Genomic DNA, 18,970 nt, shown 5'->3' with positions numbered 1-18,970 from the left:
GGAGAGAGTAACAGGGAGATAGTAAGAGAGGCACATGGAGATATTACCAGAGACACAGGGAGAGAGTAACAGCCACGCAGGGAGAGAGTAACAGAGATACAGTGAGAATAACAGAGACACAGGGAGAGAGTAACAGAGACATGGAGAGAGTAACAGCGGCACAGGGAGAAAGTAACAGGGACACAGAGAGTAACAGAGGCACAAGGAGAGAGTAACAGGGACAAAGAGAGAGAGTAAGAGAGGCAGAGGGAGATAATAACTGGGACACACGGAGAGAGTAACGGAGGCATATGGCGAGAGCAACAGCGACACATGATGAGAGTAACACAGATAAAGAGAGAGAGTAACAGAGATACAGGGAGAGAATAACAGAGGCACAAGGAGATAGTAACAGGGACACATGGAGAGAGTAACAGAGGCACAAGGAGAGAGTAACAGAGACACAGGGAGAGAGTAACAGGGACACAGGGCAAGTAACAGAGGCACAGGGAGGGAGTAACAGAGACACAGGTAAAGAGTAACAGAGGCACAGGGAGAGAGTAAAAGAGACACAGGGAGAGAATAACAGAGACACAGTGAGAGAGTAACAGGGACACAGTGAAATAGTCACAGAGTCTCAGGGAGAGAGTAACAGAGGCACAGTGAGATAGTAACAGGGACACACGGAGAGTTTAACAGTGGTACAAGGAGACATTAACAGAGACACAAGGAGATAGTAAGAGAGGCAAATGGGGAGAGTAACATAGGCACATCGAGAGAGTATCAGAGGCACAGGAAGACAGTAAAAGGGACAGAGAGAGAGAGTAACAGGGACACAGGGAGATAGTAAGAGAGGCAAACGGAGAGAGTAACAGTGGCACAGGGAGGGAATAGCAGAGGCACTGGGAGATAGTAACAGGGACACAGGCAGATAGTAAGAGAGGCAATCGGAGAGATTAACAGAGGCACAGGGATAGGGTAACAGGGACACATGGAGAGAGTAACAGAGACACTGGTAGAGAGAAACAGATGCACGGGGGTGAGAAACAGTGACACAGAGAGAGTAACAGAGACACAGGGAGAGAGTAACAGAGGCACAGGGAGATAGTAACAGGGACACAGGGGGAGAGTAACAGAGACACAGGGAGAGAGTAACAGATGCAGTGGGAGAATAACAGAGACACAGGGAGAGATTAATAGTGACACAGGGAGAGAGTAACAGCGACACATGGAGATAGTAAGAGGGACAGGGTGACAGTAAGAGAGGCAAACAGAGAGAGTAACAGAAACACAGGGCTAGAGTAACAGAGACACGATGAGAGAGAAACAAGAACACAGGGAGAGAGTAACAGGGACACAGGGAACGAGTAATGTGGACAGAGGAGGAGAGTAACAGGGACACAGAGAGGGTGTAAAAGGAACACAGGGAGAGAGTAACGTGGTCACAGGGCGATAGTAAGAGAGGCAAACGGAGAGAGTAACAGAAACACAGGGAGAGAGTAACTGAGACACAGGGAGAGAGTAACAGAGGCATAGGGAGAGAATAACAGAGGCACAGAGAAATAGTAACAAAGGCACAGGGAGAGAGTAACAGAGGCACAGGGAGAGAGTAACAGAGGCACAGGGAGATAGTAATAAAGGCACAGGGAGAGATTAACAGAGACACAGGTAGAGATTAACAGTGAAACCGGGAGAGAGTAACAGGGACACAGTGAATGAGTAACAGGGACACATGGAAAGTGTAACAGAGACTCAGGGAGAGAGTAACAGAGGCACAGGGAGATAGTAACAGGGAGATAGTAAGAGAAGTACATGGAGAGAGTAACAGAGACACAGGGAGAGATTAACAGAGACACAGGCAGAGAGTAACAGGGAGATAGTAAGAGAGGCACATGGAGATATTACCAGAGACACCGGGAGAGAGTAACAGCACGCAGGGAGAGAGTAACAGAGATACAGTGAGAATAACAGAGACACAGGGAGAGAGTAACAGAGACATGGAGAGAGTAACAGAGGCACAGGGAGAAAGTAACAGGGACACAGAGAGTAACAGAGGCACAAGGAGAGATTAACAGGGACAAAGAGCGATAATAAGAGAGGCAGAGGGAGATAATAACTGGGACACACGGAGAGATTAACAGAGGCACATGGTGAGAGCAACAGCGACACATGATGAGAGTAACACAGATAAAGAGAGAGAGTAACAGAGATACAGGGAGAGAATAACAGAGGCACAAGGAGATAGTAACAGGGAGACATGGAGAGAGTAACAGAGGCACACGGAGATAGTAACAGAGACACAGGGAGAGAGTAACAGGGACACAGGGCAAGTAACAGAGGCACAGGGAGGGAGTAACAGAGACACAGGGAAAGAGTAACAGAGGCACAGGGAGAGAGTAAAAGAGACACAGGGAGAGAATAACAGAGACACAGTGAGAGTGTAACAGGGACACAGTGAAATAGTCACAGAGTCTCAGGGAGAGTGTAACAGAGGCACAGGGAGATAGTAACAGGGACACACGGAGAGTTTAACAGGGGTACAAGGAGAGATTAACAGAACAACAAGGAGATAGTAAGAGAGGCAAATGGGGAGAGTAACATAGGCACAGGGAGAGAGTATCAAAGGCACAGGAAGACAGTAAAAGGGACAGAGAGAGAGAGTAACAGGGACATAGGGAGATAGTAAGAGAGGCAAACGGAGAGAGTAACAGTGGCACAGGGAGGGAATAACAGAGGCACAGGGAGATAGTAACAGGGACACAGGCAGATAGTAAGAGAGGCAATCGGAGAGATTAACAGAGGCACAGGGATAGGGTAACAGGGACACATGGAGAGAGTAACAGAGACACAGGGAGAGAGTAACAGAGGCACAGGCAGAGAGTAACGGAGACACAGGGAGAGAGTAATGGACACAGGGAGATAGTAACAGAGCCACAGGGAGAGAGTAACAGAGGCATAGGAAGAGAATAACAGAGGCACAGGGAGAAAGTTACAGGGACACAGGGTGAGAGTAACAGAGACACAGGTAGAGAGAAACAGAGGCACGGGGGTGAGAAACAGTGACACAGAGAGAGTAACAGAGACACAGGGAGAGAGTAACAGAGGCACAGGGAGATAGTAACAGGGACACAGGGAGCGAGTAACAGAGACACAGGGAGAGAGTAACAGATGCAGTGGGAGAATAACAGAGACACAGGGAGAGATTAATAGTGACACAGGGAGAGAGTAACAGCGACACATGGAGATAGTAAGAGGGACAGGGTGACAGTAAGAGAGGCAAACAGAGAGAGTAACAGAAACACAGGGCTAGAGTAACAGAGACACGATGAGAGAGAAACAAGAACACAGGGAGAGAGTAGCAGGGACACAGGGCAAGTAACAGAGGCACAGGGAGGGAGTAACAGAGACACAGGGAAAGAGTACCAGAGGCACAGGGAGAGAGTAAAAGAGACACAGGGAGAGAATAACAGAGACACATTGAGAGAGTAACAGGGACACAGTGAAAGAGTAACAGAGTCTCAGGGAGAGAGTAACAGAGGCACAGGGAGATAGTAACTGGGACACACGGAGAGTTTAACGGGTACAAGGAGAGAGTAACAGAGACACAAGGAGATAGTAAGAGAGGCAAATGGGGAGAGTAACATAGGCACAGGGAGAGAGTAACAGAGGCACAGCAAGACAGTAAAAGTGATAGAGAGAGAGAGTAACAGGGACACAAGGAGATAGTAAGAGATGCAAATGGAGAGAGTAACAGTGGCACAGGGATGGAATAACAGTGGCACAGGGAGATAGTAACAGGGACACGGGCAGATAGTAAAAGAGGCAATCGGAGAGATTAACAAAGGCACATGGATAGGGTAACATGGACACATGGAGAGAGTAACAGAGACACAGGGAGGGAGCAACAGAGGCACAGGCAGAGAGTAACAGAGACACAGGGAGAGAGTAATGGACACAGGGAGAAATTAACAGAGCCACAGGGAGAGAGTAACAGAGGCATAGGAAGAGAATAACAGAGGCACAGGGAGAAAATAACAGGGACACAGAGTGCGAGTAACAGAGACACAGGTAGAGAGAAACAGAGGCACAGGGGGAGAGTAACAGTGACACAGAGAGAGTAACAGTGACACAGAGAGAGTAACAGAGACACAGGGAGAGAATAACAGAGGCACAGGGAGAGAATAACAGAGACTCAGGGAGAGATTAATAGTGACACAGGGAGAGAGTAACAGCGGCACATGGAGATAGTAAAAGGGACAGGCAGACAGTAAGAGAGGCAAATGAAGAGAGTAACAGAAACACAGGGAGAGAGTAACAGAGACACGATGAGAGATAAATAAGAACACAGGGAGAGAGTAACAGGGACACAGGGAACGAGTAATGTGGACAGAGGAAGATAATAAAAGGGACACAGAGAGGGTGTAAAAGAAACACAGGGAGAGAGTAATGTGGTCACAGGGAGATAGTAAGAGAGGCAAACGGAGAGAGTAACAGAGACACGATGAGAAAGAAACAAGAACACAGGGAGAGGCTAACAGAGACACAGGGAGAGAGTAACAGAGGCATAGGGAGAGAATAACAGAGGCACAGAGAGATAGTAACAAAGGCACAGGGATAGAGTAACAGAGGCACAGGGAGAGAGTAGCAGAGGCACAGGGAGATAGTAACAAAGGCACAGGGAGAGATTAACAGAGACACAGGTAGAGATTAACAGTGAAACCGGGAGAGAGTAACAGGGACACAGTGAGTGAGTAACAGGGACACATGGAAAGAGTAACAGAGACTCAGGGAGAGAGTAACAGAGGCACAGGGAGATAGTAACAGAGTCACAGGGAGAGAGTAACGGAGACACAGGGGGAGAGTAACAGCGACACAGAGAGAGTAACAGAGACACACAGTGAGAGTTACAGAGGCACAGGGAGATAGTAACAGAGACAGAGAGAGAGAGTTACAGAGACACGGGGAGAGAGTAACAGAGAAGCAGGGAGAGAATAAAAGAGAAACAGGGAGAGAGTAAAACAGACACAGGGAGAGATTAACAGCAGCACAGGGAGATATTAACAGGGACACAGGGAGATAGTAAGAGAGGCAAATGGAGAGAGTAACAGAAACACAGGGAGAGAGTAACAGAGACACGATCAGAGAGAAACATGAACACAGGGAGAGAGTAACAGAGACACAGGGAGAGAGTAACAGAGGCACAGGGAGAGAGTAACAGGGAGTTAGTAAGAGAAGTACATGGAGAAAGTAACAGAGACACAGGGAGAGATTAACAGAGGCACAGGGAGAGAGTAACAGGGAGATAGTAAGAGAGGCACATGGAGATATTACCAGAGACACAGGGAGAGAGTAACAGCCACGCAGGGAGAGAGTAACAGAGATACAGTGAGAATAACAGAGACACAGGGAGAGAGTAACAGGGACACAGAGAGTAACAGAGGCACAAGGAGAGAGTAACAGGGACAAAGAGAGATAATAAGAGAGGCAGAGGGAGATAATAACTGGGACACACGGAGAGAGTAACAGAGGCACATGGCGAGAGCAACAGCGACACATGATGAGAGTAACAGAGATAAAGAGAGAGAGCAACAGAGATACAGGGAGAGAATAACAGAGGCACAAGGAAATAGTAACAGGGACACAGGGAGAGAGTAACAGAGGCACACGGAGAGAGTAACAGAGACAGAGGGAGAGACTAACAGGGACACAGGGCAAGTAACAGAGGCACAGGGAGGGAGTAACAGAGACACAGGGAAAGAGTAACAGAGGCACAGGGAGAGAGAAAATGAGACACAGGGAGAGAATAGCAGAGACACAGTGAGAGAGTAACAGGGACACAGTGAAAGAGTAACAGAGTCTCATGGAGAGAGTAACAGAGGCACAGGGAGTTAGTAACTGGGAAACACGGAGAGTTTAACAGGGGTACAAGGAGAGAGTAACAGAGACACAAGGAGATAGTAAGAGAGGCAAATGGGGAGAGTAACATAGGCACTGGGAGAGAGTAAGAGAGGCAAATGGGGAGAGTAACATAGGCACAGGGAGAGAGTAACAGAGGCACAGGAAGACAGTAAATGGGACAGAGAGTTAGAGTAACAGGGACACAGGGAGATAGTAAGAGAGGCAAACGGAGAGAGTAACAGTGGCACAGGGAGGGAATAACAGAGGCACAGGGAGATAGTAACAGGGACACAGGCAGATAGTAAGAGAGGCAATCGGAGAGATTAACAGAGGCACAGGGATAGGGTAACAGGAACACATGGAGAGAGTAACAGAGACACAGGGAGAGAGTAACAGAGGCACAGGCAGAGAGTAACAGAGACACAGGGAGAGAGTAATGGTCACAGGGAGATAGAAACAGAGCCACAGGGAGAGAGTAACAGAGGCATAGGAAGAGAATAACAGCGGCACAGGGAGAAAGTAACAGGGACACAGGGTGCGAGTAACAGAGACACAGGTAGAGAGAAACAGAGGCACAGGGGGTGAGTATCCGTGACACAGAGAGAGTAACAGAGACACAGGGAGAGAGTAACAGAGGCACAGGGAGATAGTAACAGGGACACAGAGAGAGAGTAACAGAGACACAGGGAGAGAGTAACAGATGCAGTGCGAGAATAACAGGGTCACAGGGAGAGATTAATAGTGACACAGGGAGAGAGTAACAGAGGCACATGGAGATAGTAAGAGGGACAGGGTGACAGTAAGAGAGGCAAACGGAGAGAGTAACAGAAACACAGGGATAGAGTAACAGAGACACGATGAGAGAGAAACAAGAACACAGGGAGAGAGTAACAGGGACACAGGGAACGAGTAATGTGGTCGGAGGAAGATAATAACAGGGACAGAGAGAGGGTGTAAAAGAAACACAGGGAGAGAGTAACGTGGTCACAGGGAGATAGTAAGAGAGGCAAATGGAGAGAGTAACACAAACACAGGGAGAGAGTAACAGAGACACGATGAGAGAGAAACAAGAACACAGGGAGAGAGTAACAGAGACACAGGGAGAGAGTAACAGAGGCATAGGGAGAGAATAACAGAGGCACAGAGAGATAGTAACAAAGGCACAAGGAGAGAGTAACAGAGGCACAGGGAGAGAGTAACAGAGGCACAGGGAGATAGTAACAAAGGCACAGGGAGAGATTAACAGAGACACAGGAAGAGAGTAACAGTGAAACCGGGAGAGAGTAACAGGGACACAGTGAATGAGTAACAGGGACACATGGAAAGAGTAACAGAGACTCAGGGAGAGAGTAACAGAGGCACAGGGAGATAGTAACAGGGAGATAGTAAGAGAAGTATATGGAGAGAGTAACAGAGACACAGGGAGAGATTAACAGAGACACAGGGAGAGAGTAACAGAGATACAGTGAGAATAACAGAGACACAGGGAGAGAGTAACAGAGACATGGAGAGAGTAACAGAGGCACAGGGAGAAAGTAACAGGGACACAGAGAGTAACAGAGGCACAAGGAGAGAGTAACAGAGACAAAGAAAGATAATAAGAGAGGCAGAGGGAGATAATAACTGGGACACATGGAGAGAGTAACAGAGGCAAATGGCGAGAGCAACAGCGACATATGATGAGAGTAACAGAGATAAAGAGAGAGAGTAACAGAGATACAGGGAGAGAATAACAGAGGCACAAGGAGATAGTAACAGGGACACATGGAGAGAGTAACAGAGGCACACGGAGAGAGTAACAGAGACACAGGGAGAGAGTAACAGGGACACAGGGCAAGTAACAGAGGCACAGGGAGGGAGTAACAGAGACACAGGGAAAGAGTAACAGAGGCACAGGGAGAGAGTAAAAGAGACACAGGGAGAGAATAACAGAGACACAGTGAGAGACTAACAGGGACACAGTGAAAGAGTCACAGAGTCTCAGGGAGAGAGTAACAGAGGCACAGGGAGATAGTAACAGGGACACACGGAGAGTTTAACGGGGTACAAGGAGAGAGTAACAGAGACACCAGGAGATAGTAAGAGAGGCAAATGGGGAGAGTAACATAGGCACAGGGAGAGAGTAACAGAGGCACAGGAAGACAGTAAAAGGGACAGAGAGAGAGAGTAACAGGGACACAGGGAGATAGTAAGAGAGGCAAGCGGAGAGAGTAACAGTGGCACAGGGAGGGAATAACAGATGCACAGGGAGATAGTAACAGGGACACACACAGATAGTAAGAGAGGCAATCGGAGAGATTAACAGAGGCACAGGGATAGGGTAACAGGGACACATGGAGAGAGTAACGGTGACACAGGGAGAGAGTAACAGAGGCACAGGCAGAGCGTAACAGAGACACAGGGAGAGAGTAATGGACACAGGGAGATCGTAACAAAGCCACAGGGAGAGAGTAACAAAGGCATAGGAAGAGAATAACAGAGGCACAGGGACACAGGGTGCGAGTAACAGAGACACAGGTAGAGAGAAGCAGAGGCACAGGGGGTGAGTAACAGTGACACAGGGAGAGAGTAACAGATGCAGTGAGAGAATAACAGAGACACAGGGAGAGATTAATAGTGAAACTGGGAGAGAGTAACAGCAGCACATGGAGATAGTAAGAGGGACAGGGTGACAGTAAGAGAGGCAAACGGAGAGAGTAACAGAAACACAGGGCTAGAGTACCAGGGACACGATGAGAGAGAAACAAGAACACAGGGAGAGAGTAACAGGGACACAGGGAACGAGTAATGCGGACAGAGGAAGATAGTAACAGGGGCACAGAGAGGGTGTAAAAGAAACACAGGGAGAGAGTAACGTGGTCACAGGGAGATAGTAAGAGAGGCAAACGGAGAGAGTAACAGAAACACAGGGAGAGAGTAACAGAGACACGATGAGAGAGAAACAAGAACACAGGGAGAGAGTAACAGAGACACAGGGAGAGAGTAACAGAGGCACAGGGAGAGAGTAACAGGGAGATAGTAAGAGAAGTACATGGAGAGAGTAACAGAGACACCGGGAGAGATTAACAGAGACACAGGGAGAGAGTAACAGGGAGATAGTAAGAGAGGCACATGGAGATATTACCAGAGACACAGGGAGAGAGTAACAGAGACATGGAGAGAGTAACAGAGGCACAGGGAGAAAGTAACAGGGACACAGAGAGTAACAGAGGCACAAGGAGAGAGTAACAGGGACAAAGAGAGATAATAAGAGAGGCAGAGGGAGATAATAACTGGGACACACGGAGAGAGTAACAGAGGCACATGGCGAGAGCAACAGCGCCACATGATGAGAGTAACAGAGATAAAGAGAGAGAGTAACAGAGATACAGGGAGAGAATAACAGAGGCACAAGGAGATAGTAACAGGGACACATGGAGAGAGTAACAGAGGCACATGGAGAGAGTAACAGAGACACAGGGAGAGAGTAACAGGGACACAGGGCAAGTAACAGAGGCACAGGGAGGGAGTAACAGAGACACAGGGAAAGAGTAACAGAGGCACAGGGAGAGAGAAAATGAGACACAGGGAGAGAATAGCAGAGACACAGTGAGAGAGTAACAGGGACACAGTGAAAGAGTAACAGAGTCTCATGGAGAGAGTAACAGAGGCACAGGGAGTTAGTAACTGGGAAACACGGAGAGTTTAACAGGGGTACAAGGAGAGAGTAACAGAGACACAAGGAGATAGTAAGAGAGGCAAATGGGGAGAGTAACATAGGCACTGGGAGAGAGTAAGAGAGGCAAAGCAAGACAGTAAAAGTGATAGAGAGAGAGAGTAACAGGGACACAAGGAGATAGTAAGAGATGCAAATGGAGAGAGTAACAGTGGCACAGGGAGGGAATAACAGTGGCACAGGGAGATAGTAACAGGGACACAGGCAGATAGTAAGAGAGGCAATCGGAGAGATTAACAGAGGCACAGGGATAGGGTAACAGGGACACATGGAGAGAGTAACAGAGACACAGGGAGGGAGTAACAGAGGCACAGGCAGAGAGTAACAGAGACACAGGGAGAGAGTAATGGACACAGGGATATAGTAACAGAGCGACAGGGAGAGAGTAACAGAGGCATAGGAAGAGAATAACAGAGGCACAGGGAGAAAGTAACAGGGACACAGAGTGCGAGTAACAGAGACACAGGTAGAGAGAAACAGAGGCACAGTGGGAGAGTAACAGTGACACAGAGAGAGTAACAGAAACACAGGGAGAGAGTAACAGAGACACGATGAGAGAGAAACAAGAACACAGGGAGAGAGTAACAGGGACACAGAGAACGAGTAATGTGGAAAGAGGAAGATAATAACAGGGACACAGAGAGGGTGTAAAAGAAACACAGGGAGAGAGAAACGTGGTCACAGGGAGATAGTAAGAGAGGCAAACGGAGAGAGTAACAGAAACACAGGGAGAGAGTAACAGAGATACGATGAGAGAGAATCAAGAACACAGGGAGAGACTAACAGAGACACAGGGAGAGAGTAACAGAGGCATAGGGAGAGAATAACAGAGGCACAGAGAGATAGTAACAAAGGCACAGGGAGAGAGTAACAGAGGCACAGGGAGAGAGTAACAGAGGCACAGAGAGATAGTAACAAAGGCACAGGGAGAGAGTAACAGAGGCACAGGGAGATAGTAACAAAGGCACAGGGAGAGATTAACAGAGACACAGGTAGAGACTAACAGTGAAACCGGGAGAGAGTAACAGGGACACAGTGAATGAGTAACAGGGACACATGGAAAGAGTAACAGAGACTCAAGGAGAGAGTAACAGAGGCACAGGGAGATAGTAACAGAGTCACAGGGAGAGAGTAACGGAGACACAGGGAGAGATTAACAGCGACACAGAGAGAGTAACAGAGACACAGAGAGAGATTAACAGAGGCACAGGGAGATAGTAACAGAGACACAGAGAGAGAGTTACAGAGACATGGGGAGAGAGGAGCAGAGATGCAGGGAGAGAATAACAGAGACACAGGGAGAGAGTAAAACAGACACAGGGAGAGAGTAACAGCAGCACAGGGAGATATTAACAGGGACACAGGGAGATAGTAAGAGAGGCAAATGGAGAGAGTAACAGTGGCACAGGGAGGGAATAACAGTGGCACAGGGAGATAGTAACAGGGACACAGGCAGATAGTAAGAGAGGCAATCGGAGAGATTAACAGAGGCACAGGGATAGGGTAACAGGGACACATGGAGAGAGTAACAGAGACACAGGGAGAGAGTAACAGAGGCACAGGCAGAGAGTAACAGAGACACAGGGAGAGAGTAATGGACATAGGGAGATAGTAACAGAGCCACAGGGAGAGAGTAACAGAGGCATAGGAAGAGAATAACAGAGGCACAGGGAGAAAGTAACAGGGACACAGGGTGCGAGTAACAGAGACACAGGTAGAGAGAAACAGATGCACGGGGGTGAGAAACAGTGACACAGAGAGAGTAACAGAGACACAGGGAGAGAGTAACAGGGACACAGGGGGCGAGTAACAGAGACACAGGGAGAGAGTAACAGATGCAGTGGGAGAATAACAGAGACACAGGGAGAGATTTATAGTGACAGGGAGAGAGTAACAGCGACACATGGAGATAGTAAGAGGGAGAGGGTGACAGTAAGAGAGGCAAACAGAGAGAGTAACAGAAACACAGGGCTAGAGTAACAGAGACACGATGAGAGAGAAACAAGAACACAGGGAGAGAGTAACAGGGACACAGGGAACGAGTAATGTGGAAAGAGGAGGAGAGTAACAGGGACACAGAGAGGGTGTAAAAGGAACACAGGGAGAGAGTAACGTGGTCACAGGGCAATAGTAAGAGAGGCAAACGGAGAGAGTAACAGAAACACAGGGAGAGAGTAACAGAGACACAGGGAGAGATTAACAGAGGCATAGGGAGAGAATAACAGAGGCACAGAGAGATAGTAACAAAGGCACAGGGAGAGAGTAACAGAGGCACAGGGAGAGAGTAACAGAGGCACAGGGAGATAGTAATAAAGGCACAGGGAGAGATTAACAGAGACACAGGTAGAGATTAACAGTGAAACCGGGAGAGAGTAACAGGGACACAGTGAATGAGTAACAGGGACACATGGAAAGCATAACAGAGACTCAGGGAGAGAGTAACAGAGGCACAGGGAGATAGTAACAGGGAGATAGTAAGAGAAGTACATGGAGAGAGTAACAGAGACACAGGGAGAGATTAACAGAGACACAGGGAGAGAGTAACAGGGAGATCGTAAGAGAGGCACATGGAGATATTACCAGAGACACCGGGAGAGAGTAACAGCACGCAGGGAGAGAGTAACAGAGATACAGTGAGAATAACAGAGACACAGGGAGAGAGTAACAGAGACATGGAGAGAGTAACAGAGGCACAGGGAGAAAGTAACAGGGACACAGAGAGTAACAGAGGCACAAGGAGAGATTAACAGGGACAAAGAGAGATAATAAGAGAGGCAGAGGGAGATAATAACTGGGACACACGGAGAGATTAACAGAGGCACACGGCGAGAGCAACAGCGACACATGATGAGAGTAACACAGATAAAGAGAGAGAGTAACAGAGATACAGGGAGAGAATAACAGAGGCACAAGGAGATAGTAACAGGGACACATGGAGAGAGTAACAGAGGCACACGGAGAGAGTAACAGAGACACAGGGAGAGAGTAACAGGGACACAGGGCAAGTAACAGAGGCACAGGGAGGGAGTAACAGAGACACAGGGAAAGAGTAACAGAGGCACAGGGAGAGAGTAAAAGAGACACAGGGAGAGAATAACAGAGACACAGTGAGAGAGTAACAGGGACACAGTGAAATAGACACAGAGTCTCAGGGAGAGAGTAACAGAGGCACAGGGAGATAGTAACAGGGACACACGGAGAGTTTAACAGGGGTACAAGGAGAGATTAACAGAACAACAAGGAGATAGTAAGAGAGGCAAATGGGGAGAGTAACATAGGCACAGGGAGAGAGTATGAAAGGCACAGGAAGACAGTAAAAGGGACAGAGAGAGAGAGTAACAGGGACATAGGGAGATAGTAAGAGAGGCAAACGGAGAGAGTAACAGTGGCACAGGGAGGGAATAACAGAGGCACAGGGAGATAGTAACAGGGACACAGGCAGATAGTAAGAGAGGCAATCGGAGAGATTAACAGAGGCACAGGGATAGGGTAACAGGGACACATGGAGAGAGTAACAGAGACACAGGGAGAGAGTAACAGAGGCACAGGCAGAGAGTAACGGAGACACAGGGAGAGAGTAATGGACACAGGGAGATAGTAACAGAGCCACAGGGAGAGAGTAACAGAGGCATAGGAAGAGAATAACAGAGGCACAGGGAGAAAGTTACAGGGACACAGGGTGAGAGTAACAGAGACACAGGTAGAGAGAAACAGAGGCACGGGGGTGAGAAACAGTGACACAGAGAGAGTAACAGAGACACAGGGAGAGAGTAACAGAGGCACAGGGAGATAGTAACAGGGACACAGGGAGAGAGTAACAGAGACACAGGGAGAGAGTAACAGATGCAGTGGGAGAATAACAGAGACACAGGGAGAGATTAATAGTGACACAGGGAGAGAGTAACAGCGACACATGGAGATAGTAAGAGGGACAGGGTGACAGTAAGAGAGGCAAACAGAGAGAGTAACAGAAACACAGGGCTAGAGTAACAGAGACACGATGAGAGAGAAACAAGAACACAGGGAGAGAGTAACAGGGACACAGGGAATGAGTAATGTGGACAGAGGAGGAGAGTAACAGGGACACAGAGAGGGTGTAAAAGGAACACAGGGAGAGAGTAACGTGGTCACAGGGCGATAGTAAGAGAGGCAAATGGAGAGAGTAACAGAGACACAGGGAGAGAGTAACAGAGGCACAGGGAGAGAGTAACAGGGAGATAGTAAGAGAAGTACATGGAGAGAGTAACAGAGACACAGGGAGAGATTAACAGGGAGATAGTAAGAGAGGCACATGGAGCTATTACCAGAGACACAGGGAGAGAGTAACAGCCACGCAGGGAGAGAGTAACAGAGATACAGTGAGAATAACAGAGACACAGGGAGAGAGTAACAGAGATATGGAGAGAGTAACAGAGGCACAGGGAGAAAGTAACAGGGAAACAGAGAGTAACAGAGGCACAAGGAGAGAGTAACAGGGACAAAGAGAGATAATAAGAGAGGCAGAGGGAGATAATAACTGGGACACACGGAGAGAGTAACAGAGGCACATGGCGAGAGCAAAAGCGACACATGATGAGAATAACAGTGATAAAGAGAGATAGTAACAGAGATACAGGGAGAGAATAACAGAGGCACAAGGAGATAGTAACAGGGACACATGGAGAGAGTAACAGAGGCACACGGAGAGAGTAACAGAGACACAGGGAGAGAGTAACAGGGACACAGGGCAAGTAACAGAGGCACAGGGAGGGAGTAACAGAGACACAGGGAAAGAGTACCAGAGGCACAGGGAGAGAGTAAAAGAGACACAGGGAGAGAATAACAGAGACACATTGAGAGAGTAACAGGGACACAGTGAAAGAGTAACAGAGTCTCAGGGAGAGAGTAACAGAGGCACAGGGAGATAGTAACTGGGACACACGGAGAGTTTAACGGGTACAAGGAGAGAGTAACAGAGACACAAGGAGATAGTAAGAGAGGCAAATGGGGAGAGTAACATAGGCACAGGGAGAGAGTAACAGAGGCACAGCAAGACAGTAAAAGTGATAGAGAGAGAGAGTAACAGGGACACAAGGAGATAGTAAGAGATGCAAATGGAGAGAGTAACAGTGGCACAGGGAGGGAATAACAGTGGCACAGGGAGATAGTAACAGGGACACGGGCAGATAGTAAAAGAGGCAATCGGAGAGATTAACAAAGGCACAGGGATAGGGTAACATGGACACATGGAGAGAGTAACAGAGACACAGGGAGGGAGCAACAGAGGCACAGGCAGAGAGTAACAGAGACACAGGGAGAGAGTAATGGACACAGGGAGAAATTAACAGAGCCACAGGGAGAGAGTAACAGAGGCATAGGAAGAGAATAACAGAGGCACAGGGAGAAAGTAACAGGGACACAGAGTGCGAGTAACAGAGACACAGGTAGAGAGAAACAGAGGCACAGGGGGAGAGTAACAGTGACACAGAGAGAGTAACAGTGACACAGAGAGAGTAACAGAGACACAGGGAGAGAATAACAGAGGCACAGGGAGAGAATAACAGAGACTCAGGGAGAGATTAATAGTGACACAGGGAGAGAGTAACAGCGGCACATGGAGATAGTAAAAGGGACAGGCAGACAGTAAGAGAGGCAAATGAAGAGAGTAACAGAAACACAGGGAGAGAGTAACAGAGACACGATGAGAGATAAATAAGAACACAGGGAGAGAGTAACAGGGACACAGGGAACGAGTAATGTGGACAGAGGAAGATAATAAAAGGGACACAGAGAGGGTGTAAAAGAAACACAGGGAGAGAGTAATGTGGTCACAGGGAGATAGTAAGAGAGGCAAACGGAGAGAGTAACAGAGACACGATGAGAAAGAAACAAGAACACAGGGAGAGGCTAACAGAGACACAGGGAGAGAGTAACAGAGGCATAGGGAGAGAATAACAGAGGCACAGAGAGATAGTAACAAAGGCACAGGGATAGAGTAACAGAGGCACAGGGAGAGAGTAGCAGAGGCACAGGGAGATAGTAACAAAGGCACAGGGAGAGATTAACAGAGACACAGGTAGAGATTAACAGTGAAACCGGGAGAGAGTAACAGGGACACAGTGAGTGAGTAACAGGGACACATGGAAAGAGTAACAGAGACTCAGGGAGAGAGTAACAGAGGCACAGGGAGATAGTAACAGAGTCACAGGGAGAGAGTAACGGAGACACAGGGGGAGAGTAACAGCGACACAGAGAGAGTAACAGAGACACACAGTGAGAGTAACAGAGGCACAGGGAGATAGTAACAGAGACAGAGAGAGAGAGTTACAGAGACACGGGGAGAGAGTAACAGAGAAGCAGGGAGAGAATAACAGAGAAACAGGGAGAGAGTAAAACAGACACAGGGAGAGATTAACAGCAGCACAGGGAGATATTAACAGGGACACAGGGAGATAGTAAGAGAGGCAAATGGAGAGAGTAACAGAAACACAGGGAGAGAGTAACAGAGACACGATCAGAGAGAAACATGAACACAGGGAGAGAGTAACAGAGACACAGGGAGAGAGTAACAGAGGCACAGGGAGAGAGTAACAGGGAGTTAGTAAGAGAAGTACATGGAGAAAGTAACAGAGACACAGGGAGAGATTAACAGAGGCACAGGGAGAGAGTAACAGGGAGATAGTAAGAGAGGCACATGGAGATATTACCAGAGACACAGGGAGAGAGTAACAGCCACGCAGGGAGAGAGTAATAGAGATACAGTGAGAATAACAGAGACACAGGGAGAGAGTAACAGGGACACAGAGAGTAACAGAGGCACAAGGAGAGAGTAACAGGGACAAAGAGAGATAATAAGAGAGGCAGAGGGAGATAATAACTGGGACACACGGAGAGAGTAACAGAGGCACATGGCGAGAGCAACAGCGACACATGATGAGAGTAACAGAGATAAAGAGAGAGAGCAACAGAGATACAGGGAGAGAATAACAGAGGCACAAGGAGATAGTAACAGGGACACAGGGAGAGAGTAACAGAGGCACACGGAGAGAGTAACAGAGACAGAGGGAGAGACTAACAGGGACACAGGGCAAGTAACAGAGGCACAGGGAGGGAGTAACAGAGACACAGGGAAAGAGTAACAGAGGCACAAGGAGAGAGTAAAAGAGACACAGGGAGAGAATAACAGAGACACAGTGAGAGAGTAATAGGGACACAGTGAAAGAGTCACAGAGTCTCAGGGAGAGAGTAACAGAGGCACAGGGAGATAATAACAGGGACACACGGAGAGTTTAACAGGGGTACAAGGAGAGAGTAACAGAGACACAAGGAGATAGTAAGAGAGGCAAATGGGGAGAGTAACATAGGCACAGGGAGAGAGTAACAGAGTCACAGGAAGACAGTAAATGGGACAGAGAGTTAGAGTAACAGGGACACAGGGAGATAGTAAGAGAGGCAAACGGAGAGAGTAACAGTGGCACAGGGAGGGAATAACAGAGGCACAGGGTGATAGTAACAGGGACACAGGCAGATAGTAAGAGAGGCAATCGGAGAGATTAACAGAGGCACAGGGATAGGGTAACAGGAACACATGGAGAGAGTAACAGAGACACAGGGAGAGAGTAACAGAGGCGCAGGCAGAGAGTAACAGAGACACAGGGAGAGAGTAATGGTCACAGGGAGATAGAAACAGAGCAACAGGGAGAGAGTAACAGAGGCATAGGAAGAGAATAACAGCGGCACAGGGAGAAAGTAACAGGGACACAGGGTGCGAGTAACAGAGACAGAGGTAGAGAGAAACAGAGGCACAGGGGGTGAGTATCCGTGACACAGAGAGAGTAACAGAGACACAGGGAGAGAGTAACAGAGGCACAGGGAGATAGTAACAGGGACACAGAGAGAGAGTAACAGAGACACAGGGAGAGAGTAACAGATGCAGTGCGAGAATAACAGGGTCACAGGGAGAGATTAATAGTGACACAGGGAGAGAGTAACAGAGGCACATGGAGATAGTAAGAGGGACAGGGTGACAGTAAGAGAGGCAAACGGAGAGAGTAACAGAAACACAGGGATAGAGTAACAGAGACACGATGAGAGAGAAACAAGAACACAGGGAGAGAGTAACAGGGACACAGGGAACGAGTAATGTGGTCGGAGGAAGATAATAACAGGGACAGAGAGAGGGTGTAAAAGAAACACAGGGAGAGAGTAACGTGGTCACAGGGAGATAGTAAGAGAGGCAAATGGAGAGAGTAACACAAACACAGGGAGAGAGTAACAGAGACACGATGAGAGAGAAACAAGAACACAGGGAGAGAGTAACAGAGACACAGGGAGAGAGTAACAGAGGCATAGGGAGAGAATAAGAGAGGCACAGAGAGATAGTAACAAAGGCACAAGGAGAGAGTAACAGAGGCACAGGGAGAGAGTAACAGAGGCACAGGGAGATAGTAACAAAGGCACAGGGAGAGATTAACAGAGACACAGGAAGAGAGTAACAGTGAAACCGGGAGAGAGTAACAGGGACACAGTGAATGAGTAACAGGGACACATGGAAAGAGTAACAGAGACTCAGGGAGAGAGTAACAGAGGCACAGGGAGATAGTAACAGGGAGATAGTAAGAGAAGTATATGGAGAGAGTAACAGAGACACAGGGAGAGATTAACAGAGACACAGGGAGAGAGTAACAGAGATACAGTGAGAATAACAGAGACACAGGGAGAGAGTAACAGAGACATGGAGAGAGTAACAGAGGCCCAGGGAGAAAGTAACAGGGACACAGAGAGTAACAGAGGCACAAGGAGAGAGTAACAGAGACAAAGAAAGATAATAAGAGAGGCAGAGGGAGATAATAACTGGGACACACGGAGAGAGTAACAGAGGCAAATGGCGAGAGCAACAGCGACATATGATGAGAGTAACAGAGATAAAGAGAGAGAGTAACAGAGATACAGGGAGAGAATAACAGAGGCACAAGGAGATAGTAACAGGGACACATGGAGAGAGTAACAGAGGCACACGGAGAGAGTAACAGAGACACAGGGAGAGAGTAACAGGGACACAGGGCAAGTAACAGAGGCACAGGGAGGGAGTAACAGAGACACAGGGAAAGAGTAACAGAGGCACAGGGAGAGAGTAAAAGAGACACAGGGAGAGAATAACAGAGACACAGTGAGAGACTAACAGGGACACAGTGAAAGAGTCACAGAGTCTCAGGGAGAGAGTAACAGAGGCACAGGGAGATAGTAACAGGGACACACGGAGAGTTTAACGGGGTACAAGGAGAGAGTAACAGAGACACCAGGAGATAGTAAGAGAGGCAAATGGGGAGAGTAACATAGGCACAGGGAGAGAGTAACAGAGGCACAGGAAGACAGTAAAAGGGACAGAGAGAGAGAGTA

General features: G+C 48.1%; 1 protein-coding gene across 1 annotated transcript in view; it reads left to right on the top strand.

Annotated features, from left to right (window-relative positions):
- LOC147095572 (scavenger receptor cysteine-rich domain-containing protein DMBT1-like) overlaps window positions 1–18,970 on the top strand; it is a 960,763-nt gene that overhangs the window by 688,420 nt on the left and 253,373 nt on the right. The gene's annotated exons all lie outside the window — the stretch shown is intronic.

This window comes from Somniosus microcephalus, unplaced genomic scaffold (assembly GCF_052327205.1).
Source record: "Somniosus microcephalus isolate GS21.2 unplaced genomic scaffold, FLI_Smic_1.0 unresolved_chr1, whole genome shotgun sequence".
NCBI lineage: Eukaryota > Metazoa > Chordata > Chondrichthyes > Squaliformes > Somniosidae > Somniosus > Somniosus microcephalus.
The sequence above is the reverse complement of the archived record's forward strand: the minus strand, read 5'-3'. Positions and strand labels throughout refer to the sequence as shown.